This window comes from Papaver somniferum, unplaced genomic scaffold (genome assembly GCF_003573695.1).
Source record: "Papaver somniferum cultivar HN1 unplaced genomic scaffold, ASM357369v1 unplaced-scaffold_132, whole genome shotgun sequence".
Lineage (NCBI taxonomy): Eukaryota > Viridiplantae > Streptophyta > Magnoliopsida > Ranunculales > Papaveraceae > Papaver > Papaver somniferum.
Genome location: NW_020622381.1, coordinates 16,045,757 through 16,052,756, shown reverse-complemented (window position 1 = coordinate 16,052,756; position 7,000 = coordinate 16,045,757). Strand labels below are relative to the sequence as shown.

The 7,000-nt window shown below is 35.2% G+C and overlaps 1 long non-coding RNA gene across 1 annotated transcript; it reads right to left on the bottom strand.

Annotated features, from left to right (window-relative positions):
- Nucleotides 1–4,590: 4,590 nt before the first annotated feature.
- Nucleotides 4,591–5,933, bottom strand: LOC113332715. Its single transcript, XR_003351677.1, has 3 exons — nt 5,773–5,933; nt 5,416–5,647; nt 4,591–5,336 (listed from the first exon to the last, which is right to left on the bottom strand). It is a non-coding gene; the product is annotated as an uncharacterized LOC113332715 (long non-coding RNA).
- Nucleotides 5,934–7,000: the final 1,067 nt, after the last annotated feature.

Genomic DNA, 7,000 nt, shown 5'->3' with positions numbered 1-7,000 from the left:
TCTATCAGCTCTTGTTCCAACTATCTCCTTAATGATGTAAGGTCCATCCCATTTTTTCGCTAATTTTCCACCATTTTCTCGATGATATATTGGTGTCTCTCCCAGAACTAAATCTCCTGGTTGGAATTCGCGTACTTTGACACGTTTATTATATTCTCGGGCTAATCTTCGCTGATAATTCTCCATATGTTGTAAAGCTTTTTCTCTTCTTTCTTCTAATTCATCAAGTTTATTTAAGATCAAACCCGCACTAAAATTTCTCTCCCAAGCTTCTCTTTTTGTTGTTGGAATAACAACTTCTGTTGGTAACACCGCTTCAACTCCATATGTTAAACAAAAAGGTGACATTCCAGTAGCTTCTCTTCTAGTTGTATTATAAGCCCATACTGCATTATTTACTTGTTCGCACCATGCTCTGTGATGTCCTTCCAATTTCTTCTTTAATATATCTGCAATTGTTTTGTTTGTTGCTTCTACCTGCCCATTACCTTGTGGATACAAAGGAGTAGACTTTCCACATTTTATCTTGAATGCATTTAGTAGCATTTCTATATTCTTCCCTTCAAATTGTTTCCCATTATCAGATACCAACTGCGCAGGAACTCCAAATCTGAAAATGATATTTTCGAATATGAATGTAAAGATATCTTTGTCGCGAATATGTTGTACTAATTTCACTTCTGTCCATTTTGTGAAATAATCTGTTGCGACTATTAAATATCTTCTTTGTCCAGAACCTGGTAAAAATGGCCCCACAATATCTAAGCCCCACTTTCCAAAAGGCCACACACTGGTTAAAGATGATAAAGGTGCTCCAGGTGCATGTATTTTCTTTCCATGCCGCTGACAATCTTCGCAGCGCCTTGACATGTACGGCCAGTAGTAGCCTTGCATTTTTGATCTATGTGCCAAAGATCTTCCCCCGCCATGATCGCCGCATCCCCACTATGTAACATTTTTAGCACTTTTTCTCCTTCCTCTCGTGTCAAACATCTGAGTGAAGGTCCGTTAAAGGATTATCGGTATAACAGCCCATCTCTTAATTCATAATTCGTTGCGCGGCTTTTTAACTTGTGTGTTTCTAATCTATTTCTTGGTGTTTCTCCTTTCGCCAAATATGCATGAAGTTCCATTCTCCAGTTTGCGACATTTTTACTTTGTTCTTCTTCTTCATTGTCTATTATCATCACATCCACTTCTTCTTCTTCTTTATTGATTGATGGTGATAGAAGTGTTTGTATTTTTATGCATCTCGCAGTTGGATCTGTCATCATGCTTGAGATGAAAGCAAAAGCGTCTGCGAGTCTGTTATCCTTTCTTGAAATGTGCCTCCATTTTATTTTTGGGATTTTCACTGACAATTCTTCAACGAGCTTCTTGTATTTCTTCAAGGGTGGTTCATTTGTAGTATACTCTCCCTTTATTTGGCGAATAACTAGTTGCGAATCACTAGTGATCCTGGAATTTTCTAGTTTCATTTCTATTGCGAAATTTAAGGCATGTATCACAACTTCATATTCCGTTTCATTATTAGTGGATGGGAATTCCAATCTGAATGAAAAATCCATCTTTATTCATTCTGGAGAAGTTAAAACAATTCCAACTCCATTTCCTTCTCCATTTGATGATCCATCTACCAATATCTCCCATCTATTTGGTTCTGTTAATAAATCTTTTAGATCTCCGTGTTCTTCTTCTATATCCATCATTTCTTCTACTGCTTCATCTTCTTCTAAAGGAAATTCTGCCAGGAAATCTGCAACAACTTGTGACTTTGGTGAAGACAAAATTTCATATTTAATATCAAAGTGGCCTACTTGTGCATTCCATCTCTCCACTCTTCCTAATCTTTTAGAATTCTTCATCACTGATTCAATTGGTACTTTTGTTAATACCTTTATCTTATGCGCCTGAAAATATATGCGGAGCTTAAATGATGCATAAACTAATGCTAAGATTAACTTCTCAATCTTTGAGTAATTCTTCTCGGCAGTATTAAAAGTTTTGCTAATGTAATAAATGGGTTTCTCCACTCCTGCGTCTACTCGCAATAACACAGCACTTAATGCATGCGACGTCGTCGCAAGATAGATCAGTAATTCTTCTCCTGATTCTGCTTTTTGTAAAATAGTTGTATTCATAAGATGTTCTTTGATCCCTTGAAAAGCTTTTTCACATTCATCAGTCCATTTAAATTTCGCACCCTTCTTGAGTATATCGAAAAAATATTTGCATTTGTCTGATGATCGCGAAATGAATCTCCCCAGCGAAGCTAGAAGCCCATTCAACTTGTACATCTTTTATTGTTGCTGGTGTTGGCATGTCACGAACTGCTTGCACTTTTTCTGGATCAACCTGTATTCCTTCCTTTGATACAATGTAGCCTAAAAATTTTCCCGATGCAACTCCAATAGTACACTTCTCAGGATTCAATTTAATGTTATACTGCCGCATTTGTTCAAAAATCTCCCTCAGGTCTTGTACATGGTCTTTAGCTTCTTTACTCTTTACTAACATGTCATCCACGTATACTTCTAATGTTTTGTGTATCCATTTTGCGAACACCTTCTCTACCATTCTTTGGTATGTCGCTCCCGCATTTCGCAAACCAAATGGCATTTTCGTGTAACAATATAAACCTCTAGGGGCAAGAAAGCAGTATGTTCTTGATCTTCTTCAGCGAGAGGGATTTGGTTATACCCTTTGTACCCATCTAAAGACGATACCCTATCATTTCCCTGCGGATTCCACCATTTGAGGAATATCTGGTAACGGAAAACTATCTTTGGGGCAAGCTTTGTTTAAATCAGTGAAATCTATGCAAATCCTGATTCCTTTGTTTTTCTTTGGGACAATGACCATATTCGCTATCCATTCTGGGTATTTAGCTTCTCTTATGATTCCCGCATCAAGCATTTTTGTAGTTCTTCTTCTATTTGGGAATGGTAAGTTGTTGCAATTTTTCTTATTCTCTGTTTAAATGGTCTCACATTTTTGTTAATCTCCAACTTGTGGCATGCAATTGATGGATCTATTCCCGGTATCTCATCCATGCTTCCTGCGAAAACATCTTTATATTCTCGCAAAGGTTAACAGTTCTTTCTTCTTCTTCCACATCCATTTTGGTTCCAATTCTCAATATTAGAGGTTCTTCTATAGTCCCAACGTTTATTTCTTTTGTTGGTTCTGCGGCAGTGTAACTGGGTTTAGGTTCTCCCATTGGTGTTGGTTCTTTTATTGTTTTCACAGGTCCTTCTCCTTCTTCTGAAATTTCGCTGGGTATTCCTTTGCCTTTTTTTGCCCTTATCATATATACTCTAAATTCTTCTTCTTTCTTTGCTTCCTTTGCCAACTTTATGCGAAATTGTTTCTTTTTTGCTTGTCCTTCATAATGCTTTACTTCAATTTGATGACATAATTTCGCATTGTCAACATCTCCTCTGATTTCACCTATTCCATTTGGTGTGGGGAATTTAATACATTGATGCAACGTTGATACTACAGCTTTTATCGCATGTATACATGGTCTTCCTAATAACATATTATATGGCGATTCCATATCCACCACGCACAGTGTTACGTGTGTTTCGATCTCTCCAAGTGGAATTCGTACCACTATTTCTCCTTTAGGTTTTGTTGAGGATTTTCCAAAGCCGTGAATAAAATATGTTGAATTGGACATTTCTTCATCTTTAAATCTCATTCTCCGGAATGCATGATAAAATATTATATTCATTGAACTTCCTGTATCGATTAAAGTTCTGTTCAATATCCATTCTCTCGTGGATTTTGTTGTTGTCTCCTTCTCTTTTTGCGTAATAGGCACTGTAATAACCAATGGAGATGTGTGGTTCAAATTTTCTTTTGATATTTCTGCCGCCATGAATGTAATTTTTTTCTTTTCCCAATCTTTCAAGGGTGATGTCTTTTCTACCGCCATAACCTTCCTTCCTTCAAAATTTCATTTATGTATTCTTCCTTTGATATTTTCATGGAATTTATTAACCATCGTTTTTGTTATCATATTACACTCCAATCTTTTGTCATCTTCATTAATTCTAATCATCTTTCTTTTAACTGGTTCACTGATTTATTTAATCACTTTCTTGATTTGAACATTCTCAACAACAATTTTCAACTTTCGATCTTCAATTTCCTGTTTCTAGCGCCATTATGTAGTTGCAGGAAATCCTACACTACACCCCTCATATGATTTCATTATTACTCAACTCATTTTTAGATTTACACTCTTAATTTTATTGATAAATCTTTGAATATTCTTACAAGAAAAGATAAAGGAATCAAGAATGACCTCTGCTCTAGACTTTCTCTCTCCTATTTACTTGTTTCTTACTAAAAAAAGATCTCTCTCCTTCCTTTACAACTGAACGACTATTTATAGGGAAATACATAGTGGATGACAGCTAATTTGTCCTTTATTTTCGAATATGACTTGCGACATTCTCGCAACCTTACAAATCTTAATCTCGCAAACTCTCTAATTTTCGTAGGACCATCACATCTTTCTCATGATTTTAGTTGTCGTCGTTTATTATATCATTTCTGAAATTGTTCTGCGACGTTGTTGTGTTGTTGATAATTTCGCTAAGATATTATTGTTGCGAGATTCTGATCCTACAATTCATTCATTCAGTTCCAACTTCTATATCTTCATTTCATTTCACATGAGTTCAATTCATAGGATCCAAAGAAATAATTGGACATGGTTACCACTAATCAAATCACCAATAAATTCCCAACACTTATCTCTCATCAATCACAGATGCTTCTTCGGATTAATCTCAGTACATCACACTCTCTTGGCTTCCACTTCTAATAAAGATACCTTGAGTCAGGAAGCCTGTCCTTCATACTTCATACAATTCTGTAGAGCAAGCATTTCTTGCTTAAATCCCATCTTGCCGGATTTTAGTTCTTGAATACAAAAGTACTAGCAAGTTTCTCAAATCCCATTTGTTGTAAATACAAAGTACCAGAACTGTTCATAATAAACTCCCAGCCACAATTAACAAAATTAATTAGTGAAATTAAAGACACCAATCATATTAGCTATGCCGACCTTAACAGAGGCTAACACTCATGGAAACAGTGTATTTTTGCTTGATTACATCAACTGAGCCTCGGTATGCCTAGTGCGAGATTAGAGGTTGATTATCTCCAAAACAGTACTGCAACGGAAAGGTAACACTAGAACTAGTTTCCCATTACTAAACCCAGTATCAAAAAAGAAAAAAAATAATTTACCGGATCTACATATATACATAGCACCAGAACTAATTTCCCATTACTAAATTCAGCATCAACAAAACAAGGTCCTGCAAATACAACAAATACAAATTTGAGGTAATAAAATCAAGATAAGAAAATATTTCGGGAATTAAAATTATACAGTACCAGTTTGTGCAACATGGCGATTCGTGAGGATAATCCCACGTTTTTCATCAACCACGGATCTGGTACCGTCGGTTGGAACAACTTCGAGTATATCAAATCTTCTAGTAGCTCTTATGGTTAATTTAACCACAGACTGAGAAACCTTTTTTATTATTGTTTCCAAATCTTTATCCACACGAGGTTTTTTTATAGTAATAAGAAGTTGATTCCATCAGAAGAACCTCGGATAAACCTAAAAAAATAAATTATAATACCAGTTTAATAATTCTGAACCAATTCTCTCTATTTAAATCAAAATCCAAAATGTAAGTACAAGAATCAAGTCTCTGATTCATTAAGAAGGCCAAAAAACCTTACCAATTTCTTGATCGAATCACAGAAAGTGACAGAGAAAGAATAGAAGAATCAAGCAATTTCTTCTTGAAATTTCACTTGTTTGTGGCGTGTAGAAGAAATCTTGTGAAAATTGTTCTTTAATTCTTGTTTCTAGTACTACAGGTCGTTCTTCAGAAAATAAAAGAAACCTTCATTTTGATAAGGAAGGAAACGGTACTTTAGCCATTAAAAGGAAAAAAATATCCAACAAAACATAAATTTTTAAAAAAAAAGGGTCTTGGGATAATTATTTCCCAATATATGGGTGCACCCGTGATATTTTGCGACGGTGGGTTTGAGGGTGAACAAAAATGAGAAAATGGGTGTGGTGGTAGTTCTTACTTTTATTAACTCTAAAACTCATATCTACGCAATTTTAAGATTTGTGGGTAATGTCAAACAATACAAAGACTTTAAAATAAGAAAACTCTATAAATCCTATGAATTTTAATTGAGTCACCAATCACACAAAGGATTTAAAAATAAATCAACTGGTTGTAACAATATGATTGATATTATTATCCTTTTTTTTGCAACATCTTTCTTTCCAAAGACACCAGAAAATGGTGAAGATAACACAAATTCTATCACTGCACTAGAGCTCACTAACCATTTGTGTATTCAATCCTTAATCCTAATGGTTAAACCTACATCCTGGTGAACTCAGTGACCATACGAAGTAGCAGATGCAAAACATTTTGGCAAACTTGCAGTTTAATATAATATGTTCAGCAGACTCCTGACAGTCATCGTCACAGATAACACATATAGTACTCTGGTTATAGTTGAATATCTTGAACACATTCTCGTAAAAACATAATCACTTTTGGTAGCAATGGAGCAGACCACAATTTTTTATAAGCAGGAAAAAAATTATTGGGATTAGATCTACCATTAGATTCACCAGACAACACATTATATCATTGTAGAAGCACCAGAGTTGGTATGAGGTAAGATTAATATATCCTTATCAGCAATAGGGATCTGAGTGTTTAAGATTTTGTAGCAAGAATCAGGTGCAAAGAAAAACCGAATGAGTACAGTATTCAGATTCCTAGTATCATGAATAATAAGGTGAGCAACAGATATGTTAGGATTATAATAAGTAATGCAAGGAGGATGGCTCCCAGAAGTTATTCGCTGAGAATTACATTTTTGAGTGAGATTCAAATGCTACGGCAAGGATCCTTTTGTTAAAGATGTAATAAAA